The sequence below is a fragment of the Pyxicephalus adspersus genome, chromosome 2 (assembly GCF_032062135.1).
Source record: "Pyxicephalus adspersus chromosome 2, UCB_Pads_2.0, whole genome shotgun sequence".
Classification (NCBI taxonomy): domain Eukaryota; kingdom Metazoa; phylum Chordata; class Amphibia; order Anura; family Pyxicephalidae; genus Pyxicephalus; species Pyxicephalus adspersus.
The window spans coordinates 49,540,151-49,552,022 of NC_092859.1; positions in this window are offsets into that span (position 1 = coordinate 49,540,151).

The window sequence follows — 11,872 nt, forward strand, 5'->3', positions numbered from 1 at the left end:
AAGTGCTTGGAGCAAATACAGGTAGTACTGGTTCCTCTCTCAAAGGGACCTTTGGATAGGATACATACTTTTTTCAGGACAAACGGTGCCTTGCTCACTTATAAATATTAATATTATTGACCTATTCCCAGGTATGAGGAGGTATTGCATACTTAACCTCACAACACTAACATATGATTACACATTTAAAATGAATAAATAATTTATGAAAACAAAAAAAATTATCATGCACTGGTAGGTATTTCCCCTGGCAGTCTGTTTTGATTATTCTTGAACAGACAGCAGTTTTAAGGTGAGAAAGGGCAGAACAAAATCCCATTAATATATGTTAGCAATCTTAACAATTATATCTACTGACTTTGTACTTCTTTCACTATATAGCTATTTTTAATTCAAATATTAATCAGTTTCATACACTAATATTACTATAATTTAAGCGTTTTTGTAGGAATGTGGTTCAAATATGTATTTATAGGCCATATATTAAGCATATAAATATATAAATGCCCAATATGTATTTTTAAATTTATATATACACAAAAAAACACACACACATATATATATATATATATACTGTATATATATACAAACATACACACTTACACCAATTGGCTTAGCAATGGAATACCTACTTAGACTGCTGGCATAAGAGTTGGGTGACAACATTTATCAGATGCTTGTAACATACTGTATACCATATTAGAATATAATTATTATACCATTATCCACTGCACTATATCTGCTCTTCTTTCCTTATATCCTGACAAATGTCCCGGTCCCTGCTACAGTGAAACACCCCCACAACAGGATGTTACCACCTGCATTCTTTTACTGTAGGTATGATGTTCTTTGCTATATTGGCATTGGTGTTAGGGCTAACAGTTCAATTTTTATCTAATTTGACCATAGCACCTCGTGGCTAAAAGTTCCAGTATTGCTAATCAGCAGGAGCCATTTGTAATGCTCAATAAACCTGGAAAAATATTTTTGTGAGAATCATTTCAGGATGCAAAGCAACAAAATACGAATGTTTTCAAAGAGCTGACATGTATCCTTATTACGTTTATTGCCAGTTTTAAGCAGCCATTTTATTCACCAAAGTTGTGCCTCGTATAAATATATAACTGTATAAATAAATTTAAAATATATAAATGGTCTATCCCGATTATTCACTTCACGGTCATTACAAAGGACAATATTTACATATTTTCAAATATTTTGCCGATGGGAAGAGCTTTAGAGAGCTTTAATCCAGGATTTATAGAGCTCCTGTGACTAACATGCTACTAGAGGAAATACAAATCATTTTTCAGGTAAAACAGGTTAAATCAAAGCAGAAGACTCTGCCTCTCCCTTCCAATTTAAACAAGAAGGCCATTTCTGTTGGACACCCCTGGAATATGACTCGCAAATACAACCATGTTCCATTGCATACCTCATAGAACCAAGCACCGAGTCAAACAAATGACCAGTGGGGAACTCCCATCGGCACTATCTTGCAGGCAAAGACACCTCCTTCTTCAACACACTCAGCTTTTCCTACGACAACCGTCACTCCATAGCTCCATGTCAATTACAATCCCCAAAAAGGACAGCATCGTACCCAAGCCTTCTGCTTTTTCACCACAAATGATACCCTACCTGTCCTGCCTGCCGGGCAAAGGTACGCCCACAGCCGCCATTCCTGCAGTTCCTCCAGGTTGCGAATGCTGCATGGGCATCAGCCTGTAGCCTCTCTAGCAGAGAATTAACCTCATACATATTGCTTCTGACCCTCTAGCCACACTTTCATTTTTTATAACTGCTGCCCACTCCCTGTCCCTACCCTTTTTAACCCTTCCTATCATCCAAGCCCCCTAATCAAACTTATCAATCATAACTCACTTTTAACTGTCACAAACCTTCGTCTAAATGAACCTCATTTCATATGCTCAGTTTGCACCGCACTTTGCACAGTGCGTATCCTTACTCTGCACATGCCCAGTGCGAGCTCCAATCAGAGACTAGTTGGCACAATATGAAGGCTCCATGCTTTCCTTCCAGCGCGGATTGATCAAGACAACTTCCTGTTTCCTGGTTCCTGATTCCTGGTTGTTGTTTCCTGATTCGTGGCTCCTGTTCCTTGTTCCTGCTCCTGATTCTTGGTTCCTGCTGTTCGCTATTCATGCATCCTCCGCTTTCCATCTGATCATCTGTGTATGACCTCCAAGGTTTGTCTGCAATCTATTATCACCACTGTTATCTGAAAAGTCATTGGACATTTACCAGCACTGTTATCTGCTCAGTCATTGGACATTTGCCTCTACTGTTTATCCGCGAGGTCATTGGACATTTACCACTATCTTTTCTGCAAATAAACTAAAGCTGCGTACACACGTGCAATTTTTGTCGTTGGAAAGGATCTTTCACGATCCTTTCCAACGACAAAGGACTACACGATGCATGAACGGTGCTGTACTTACAGCACCGTTCTGCTCTATGGAGTGGGGAGGGGGAGAGTGACGGAGCGGCACCCTGCTGCGCGCTCTCCCCTTCCCTTTCATTAGGATCAGTCGTCGTTCATCCTCCGTGGATCCGCCAGGACGGTCGTTCGGACGATGGATGATGTCGACTGTACACATGCCAGATTTTCGCCCGATATCTGGCCGATGCCGATTATCGATTATAAAAATCTGACGTGTGTACGCAGCTAAAAAAGGGACCTTTTACCCATTAACCGATATATGTGTGCCTGATCCCCCGGTTAATCACTATCAAGATTCCCTCAAACAGAGCTCTCCTTTCTGAAGGCTGACTGTATCAATCCGCCCACTATGAGCTCAGGAGGGAAACCCTCACCCCTTGAGGTAATGGCCCAGCAACTTTCCAGCCCTACTCAAGCAGTGCAGAATCTGCATGGGGGGTACTCGCAACTCGAGAACTGCCTGGATATCATCCAGAATTGAACTCACACGCCGCAAGTTCTGGTGGCCTACTTTAAACAAAGACTATACCGAGTTTGTCCAAGGATGTGATGTCTATGCTAGAAACAAAGGTCAAACAACGCTACCGATGGGGCTTCTGAGACCTCTAACAATACCCGACAGACCGTGGGATAACATCTCTTTGGACTTCATAGTAGAACTTCCCCCATCGGAGGGATGTACCACCATCTCAGTGGTAGTTGATCATTTTACAAAACACAAAACAAACACAAAGTCACTTCATTTTCCTCAAGGGATTACCCTTGGCTCCTGACCTCGCCAGGATTTTCATGAAGGAGATTTTTCGTCTTCATGGCTTCCCACAGCAGATCAAGTCAGATCGAGGGTCACAATTTACGGCTAAATTCTGGCTTCAACTGTGCAAGAGTCTCCAGATCGATGTGGCATTCTCATCGGCCTATCATCCTCAATCCAATGGCCAAAAAGAGAGCATTATTCAGGTACTGGAGCAGTACCTTCGTACTACTGCTCATCTCTTCAGGACGATTGGGTGCGTCTGCTACTTTTAGCTGAATTTGCTTTTAACAATGCAATGCACACCTTTACCAAGATGTTTCCCTTCTTCGCCAATTTTGGGTATCATCCAAACATGTTACCTGACCTAACGCCTACTCTATCTGTTCCAGCAGTACAAGAGTTAACTTCAGAACTGAAGCATATTCATCGGGAACTTCAGCAGAACTTAAAACTGGCACAAGAAGAATGCAGACAGACATCAGTGACCTCACCCTAATTTCAAGATCGGGGATAAAGTCTGGCTCTCTAGTGCCCATGGGTTTGTGGGTCCATTTTCTATCACGAAGCAGATCAACCCAGCGGCATATCAATTACTCCTTCTACGGACAATGAAAGTGCACCCCGTTTTTCATGTCTTTTTGTTAAAGCGGGTGAACCCGGGCAGAGTCCAAACGGCAGAACAGTTAAGAAAATGGAAAACTCCGCTTTTGAATGTGTTGCTATAGTTTCCCAACATAAAAAGTCCTAGTTGTGTTTTTCAGTCCGTTGCACAATCTTTTTATTTGAGAATCAATTTGTCTGCTACATTTTCCTGCTTCTGAGCATGTAACTAAGTTCTGATTCCCGCTGTTAATGCATAGGAAAATTATTTAATTTGTTTCAGAAAGTTTACATAATATGGTGGAAAGTTAAAGTTAGTTGCCAGGGGTTACTTTATACACAAATAGTAAAGCTGTTTTGGAACTCAGACATGTCATCAGAAGCACTCACCAGCTAAGAAGGAAAATCTGTTTTAATTCAATAATAAACATTAATGACAGAAAACCCTCCACTTTATAAATAAAACATGACTTTGGAATGTGTACACTGTGGTAGGGACACTTATTCTTCTCTAATTAGAATTTCCTAATAGCTGTCAGAAGCGTTTAGTGTTGTTTTTAAATGCTCTGCAACATATTTGTTTAAAAAATTTTAAAAGTCTACTGAAGATGAGATCCCTGAGGACATAAAGAGTGTGTATATCCTGTTTTGTTTTCATTTTAGATAGGGTGAAAAGGAGTTAGAACCTCAGTCTCAGATTTTAATGCTCTTAGCTTTTTTTTTTTTTTTTTAGAAGATTTGACCTCTTTTTCTATTGATAAACTAAATGTGGCCAGTCTTACAGAGACAATCAGGAATCTCTCCAGTAAGAGAAAAAAATTCATTTTTACTAGATAAGACTACAATCTTAGTGTTTTTATTGATGCCAGTACTCCTGCTGCGGAGATTCCCTTCACATTTTATCTAAAAAAATTTAAAGTGGAGGTTTTCCTCCAAATATTACATTTAGGATTGAATCCAAACAGTTCAGTCTTGGTTTCATTAGACCAGAGAATCTTGTTACTGTCAGAGACTAAGTACTTCAGGTGCTTTTTTGCCAACTCCTTTGCTCTCATTGTGCTTTACACAGAGGAGAGGCTTACGTCTAGCCACTCTACCGTAAAGCTCAGATCGGTGGGGGGCTGAAGTTATGGTTGTCTTCAGGCCTTCTATAGAGTGATGTGTTCTTTTCCAAATCACATCCAACCAATATATATTACTACAGATAGACTCCAAGCAAGGTGCAGGAACATTTCAGTAGTGATCATGAGAAAAGGGAGGCACCTGAGTTAAATTTCAAGTGTTGTAGAAAAGGGTCTGAATACCTATGTATATTTGAGCTTTCAGTTTTTAATACATTTACTAAATGGTTATTAAAAATTCTCTTTTCGCTTTGTCCTTAAGTGGTATTATGAGTGTCGAATAATGAGAAAAAAACAAATTAAATGATTGTAGTATCAGGCTCCAGCATAACAACATTGAAAAAATGAAGGAGGCAATGGTATGCAGTTCAGTACTTCTCATTGCTGCCTGCTGTCAAATCTGTAAACTTCTTTTAGAACCAGAGCTGCAGTTCACTACATTTTGCCAGCACTACCGAATGAAAAAAAATCAATATATTTGGATATATATTTAGTTTTATTGTACATGAAGTCATGACTTCCAACAAAAAAAAAAATTCTTGTAGACAGGATTTTCCAGAATTTCAAGCCGCTGCTTTTGTAACTGGTTTACTGCTTTTCCTAGAAAGCTTGGAATAAATTACAGGGTTCCCCTTCAATTAAAGTTTCACTTGAGGTACAATACTTTCATAAAAAAAACCAAGAAATGCGCAACAATTCTTGTCTCAGAAGTGAGACTGATCTTATAATTCTAGTAAAAGCAGACAACCCGCCCTTAGCACACACATGCAAAATTCACACTGCTTTGCAAACCTAAATATTGAAATAATAGAATAAGCTAAGAATATGTAACAAAATTTGCTAAAATCAATAAACATTTTTTTTATCTAACAAAGATCAAATTTTTTTGAAGGATTGTACAACCTACAAACATTTGGTTGCAGAAATGCTGATATATATGCATTGCAGTGGGTCACTCACAGGAGCTTTCATTGGCACATATAGCATAAATGGTATTTTGCAGAACCTGGAAGCAATAAAAAAGTCAAAGAAGCCCCAAGTAGAAATCATCTGTCCTATTTCAACTTTTTTGACTCAACCCTGGAAATCAAAAATTTGACCTGATATCAAAGCGCTCAAAGTTTCCTTACTCATTTTAAAACCATAATGATACTCAATTTAGGTGCATGGCAAAAAGTAAAAAAAAACCATGGCACAGTAATGACTTTAAATGAAACAAGTAGCCAGCACTCTAATGAACAGTATTCGAAAAAAAATTATTTACTGGAGACTAATATTGGTTAGGGAACTCCGATAAAACAAAAATCTTACAATGATTTTCCTACTTTCTCTGGGCATAAACTTTACATTTTTACTCAGCAAGACATTTAAAATATTGCACTTGGCTTTACTAATCAATAATCAAATCTGTACATTGTGTGTTGATTGCCAACTGGGTGATAAAAGAAATCAGAACAAAATGCTTCCTTTCTTATTCCTAAATAAATTCCTAAATAAATATTCCTAAATATTCCTAAATAAATAAATGTTCAAGTAGCAAAATAGAAAGCAATTTTTGTCTGTCAACTCAGTATTGGTTCAGCAGAGTTTGCCCATAGTTTGTGGGAGTTCACCCACGCATACATTCTTTCAAATCCAGACTGCTGGCTTTATTTAAACCAGCATCTGAATATCATTTGATGCCGTGTACATTTTGTGAGTTTGTTCTTTGCTAATATTACAGCATAGTCAGGCTTTGGAAATCATGCACTCATTGTGGATTTTATGTTGTAATTGATATGTGTCTGTCTCCTTTGTTAAACAAAAAACACCCTTCTGTTAAATTACTGGAATTTAAGCTTTTGGGATTACTCAGAAAAATCAGAAAATGCTGAGCAAAGGTCAGTTGAAAGGGTTTACGTTTTTTTAAATTATTCAATCTCTACTGCAAATGGATGAATGGATTTTTTTGTGACAAATATCCAGTTTTATACAATATACTGTTTGATTAGAAGGAACAAGAAGAGCAAAGCAAAAAAGCATAAAAAATAACATGAAACAAAAGATTATGCTTGATTTGCTGCAAGGTTCCCATCAGGGTTTATCTTAGGGTTCACTTACAGGGGTTTACAGAGAACGGACTTAGTGCACTGAGCTTAAAGTAACTGAAACAGGGCAAATTTGCCCATCATTGCATGGAGCAAGGAAATGCAACAGACACATTACAGTGTTTTTTTAAACCTTTTTTTGTCTCAACAAGTAGTGTTTGCTAATAGTTTCCCCATGTAGGTAACACTGTAGTGTGTGCTCAGAGGCAGGAGCATCTACTCATTCATTTTATTCTTTTATTTTTCCTATCTTAGGGCTCCTAATCTTCTGTGGCTTTCTTCATTAATTTCTGTCTACACTTAATCCAACATCAGCTCATCACTGATTCATGCCAGTCTGCCACTGAACCAAAACATGATTACATGTTCCATTTCCTTGTTTAGCTCTTGTGATTTCTAACAAATTAAAAAAAATCCAACAGTCACTGCCTTGCAAGGCTTTCTGTATATTGCTGGTAAATAAAATCCCACCACGAATATTTCCTATTTCCTTTGATTGGCTTACTGCTTTTCCCAAAATTCTGCGCTGAGATAAAGGTCAAATGTAAGGCATTCCCTGCAATTAGAGTTTTATTTTTGATGATCTACTCCACTTCTAAAAGAAAGCAGATGCCTTTCATAATTACACTAACATGGAAAAGTCATTGTAAAAAGATATCTCATTTAGTTCACTCATTCAGAGGCCTACATAATCAGTGAAACAAATTTTCTTCTGACGAATGAAAAACAAAAAAAATTATTAAAAAGAGGTATTCTTAGAATTGAAGTATTGATGTAGCATTGAAGTATTGAAGTATTGACTTCTTATTGCTGACCTCTGCTGCATTCTGGATTATTACCTTTGCTGTATGCTTGCACCTTGATCTCCTATTTAGATTGTAATTTGAACTGTTTACCACATAAACTTTTTCATCTCTGGAATGACCTTTTTTTATTTTTTTTTTTTTTTGTTGGATTTTAGATTTTCCTTCAGCTCACAGAGATAGTATATTCTGTGGATAAGCACTGGGAGATGAGGTACCAGCAACCATAATGTATCTTATGATAGTTTCAATAATACTTGTATAATATGAATAAAATGTCCTAATGATTGGTCATGAGTAAATTGAAAGTATACCCTCCTTCATTTCCAAGGTTTTGCTGTCCTGATCAGGACTGCAAAAAAATAATTTGGTACCAAGCAAGTCTTAAAATAGGTAAACACAACTTTCATTGAAAAACTACACATGGCATATTACTTTGTCAACATGCAGAAGCAGTGTGGGAAAAATTAAATGCTGCTAATTGTATGCATTTGATTAACTGATCTTCAATTAAGTGTTGAGCATTACAATATCTAAATTGCAAGATGGAAATACATCAGCAATGATCTTAGAAAAGCAACTGCCCATCACTCTGGGAACGGTTTTAAAGCCATTTTTAAACATTCTGATGTCCATCATTCCACAGTGAGAATGATTATTCAGGACAGTTGCCAATCTTCCCACGAGTGGATGTCCCAGAAATATCACCTCAAGGTCTGTGCAACACTCCGACATTTGCAAAAAACCCAAGACCCACATCTCAGGATCCAAAGACCTCAGATGACATGGTAAATGTCATAACATTTAAAAGTTCATAACAGTATATTTAGACAAACACTGAAGAAATATGGCTTGTTTGGGAGGGTTGCCAGGAGAAAGCTTGAATGAAAATAAAATGAATAGGGCAGAATGTTAGCATCTGGACAAACCACAAGACTTCTGGAACAATGACTTTTGAACAGACAAGACCAAAGTAGAGACGTTTTTCCCATAATGTATAGCACCATGTTGTTGTTGGGGTGTTGATTTAATTTTGTAGATACGCGACCTGGGTACCGTGCAATTGAGTCAGCCACAAACTCCTCTGTATACCAAAGTATTTTAGATTCAAATGTGAGTACATCAGTGTGAAAGCTCAAGCTTGGTTAAAACTGAATCATACAACTTAATGGTGATCTAAAGCACATCAGAATTTATACAACTGAATGGCTAAAAAAGAAAAGAATTGAGGTGTTGAAATGGTAAAGTCAAAGTCCAGACCTCAACTCAAATGAAATGCTGTGACTAAACCTCAATGAACTGAAGCAACGTTGTAAAGGAGAATGGGTCAAAATTCCTCCACAGTGATTTGAGAGTTATAAGTTATACAGAAAACAATTACTTAAGGTTTTTGCTGCTAAAGGTGGTTCTAAAAGCTATTGAATCATAAGATTTACTTAGCCTTTCACCCAAGGCTTCTCCATGTTGGCCTTATTTTTGGTAAATAATCTGTTGTATGTTGTTTTACAACATATCAGACTTAAAGGGTCCCCTCACCTATGACACCTAGAACATTTCTCTAAAGCCACATACATTTAAGATCACCTGCTGCTTTTCGCACCTGTTAAGGGATAATGCTGACACCTAACCTTAGGTTCACTTTGGTTTCTATACCATACTCGCTAATCCATAGAGACAAAAAAATATATTTAGTTTCCCAAACGATAATAAGTAGAATGATGAAAGGTTATAAAAGACAAAACCTACAAGCAAAACTATTATAAGTTTTATAAATGAAAGATTTTCCTACATTTTCTGTTCAGGTGACCTATAATAGCAGGTTAGGACTAGAAAACCCAATGATGACTGAATGTTGATAGATGTTCTAAGCCCCTTCCCCTGTTTTTCTGGTATAACTATTACTAACTATCACTTTCTATCTTGATAATCATTAAGGAAATCTATCTCATCCATTAATAAAAAAAGAAAAGGAATATTTTTGTTGTGGTATAACATGAATTCCTAACTCCTGTGCAGGTTCTTTTCATAAAAAAAAATTTAACATTATTTTATGTAAAAATTTGAGTCATAAAGATTCTTTCCATAAAAAAAACATTTTATATTACAGTAAAACGTAACATTGTTTTCTGACTTACATCATTAACTTTGGCAGCATACATATGGTAGTTGCTCAATCCCCTCAATGATCCTCAGGACTTATGATACCTAAAAAATGTATTACCTTTAATATTAGAAGACATGAAATGTATGCTGCTATGTTATGGCACATAACATGAAATGAAAATAAAATTATGGTAGGTATTGATACAATTTTCCATTTTCATGGGGTACACATGGCAGCTTACCTATATTATCAAAATGGTAATGTATAACTCATGAAGTACATTTAATAAGATGGTTCCAGATACAAAGCCATTACAATCCTGCTGCAGAAAATTCTGCACGCTCCCAGGCTGCAGGGCCCATGCTGTAGAGTGACAAATGTACAGAATGATGACCAGATAGCCATAAGACTAATAGCCTCATGAGAGATTCCCATAAAAGCTGCCTACAAGGCTGCCATTTTTCTGGTCAGAAGAACAGTGAGCTCCCTGTTAGTGGAGGAGCTTGCCCGTTATCCCCATATGCTCGAAGAATCAGCTCGGCTACCCCAGATGACAAGGTATTTTTGAAGCCGTATTTCCTGTGCCTACTTCTCCAAGCAGGATAAAAAGTCTACTTCTCTACTGAAAATATATCTAAACTTCCAGCATTAGGAGGAAACCTGCCACATAGGTATTTAATTGTGGGTTGTACTATTTTACCTGCTGAGGGGGTCTTTGGAAAACTTCCAGTTTTAAGGCTTTGTTTTTATTTTATTGTTAACAGTTGGTATCAAAACAAAATAAAAAAACAGGGTTTGCAAAATCTCATACCTCTCTCCCCTCTCTCAGGTCCCTGAGTGGACCTTGGCTTATGGTGAAAGCCAGGGAGAAAACACCTACTGGAGTAGATGAAAAGAAATCCCTGAAGACATTTCTATACCTTGTGGGCATAATGCACATGGGGGATTTCTAGGCATTTGGTGGTACTAACACACTGCTTCTGGCTCAGCTGGGAAGATGTTTGCACTTCTGCCACCCAGCACTGCTACAGCAGCCCCTGCCCTCACTGCTGCCCCTTACCCTTTGACCTCTTTTGTATGCCCCAAGAAGATCCCTAGCTGTGGAGCTTGGTTGGCACACTTCAGAATGTAAGCCAACAGGAGTTTAAACTTTCTGGGGAACATGACACATTGAAGAACACATTACCAGGCTGAGCCCCATCATATGTTTTCAGAGAGGAAGTGACCTTAGACCAGTTGCCCATCTGAGCAAAGCCTGTGCAGGTGCTGCACAATGTTTAGAGTCCTGGCATCCTTTATGTGCAGCTACAGTGAAAGTGTAACTAATGTCTGAAGCAGCACAAGCAACTGATACATGCTCAGAAGGACTTTCTTTTCTAGCTGGGCTATCTATGTTTGGTACAAGAACAGGACATGGAGCTAGAAACTGAATCCCTCATCATTTTCTATGCAGTATACCTCCATAGGAGGCATCCAATAGAAGTACAGCTTGGCACGCCCAAAATAATGCTGATACTGTCAATATAATTAAAAACTCATTGTTTGAAGGTAAAATTCTTGAATGTACAACTGGAGTGACATTATTAAATCATTGGTTCTGTACCTTTTAGCAAAGTGACCATATCCTTTGACACAAAAAAATTATTATTGTTCATAGCAGTGTTTCAGAGGAGGAGTTTGTCTTGTACAATTGTCTCCAGTAATGAAGCTATCATCACAGAATTGTGAGTCTCTGGCACCTCTGACTGCTAATGAAGTATGTATGACAATGCCCAAGATAATTACCTATATTGTGCATAGCAGTCCTGGCTGCACCCTAGCCTGCAAAAAGGACTAATAAGGTCAAACTACACTGGTACTCTGGCCTCATTTGAAATTGCTGTATCACCCATTTATATGCCACTGTATACCTTTAGATACAGGAAAAAATAAATTT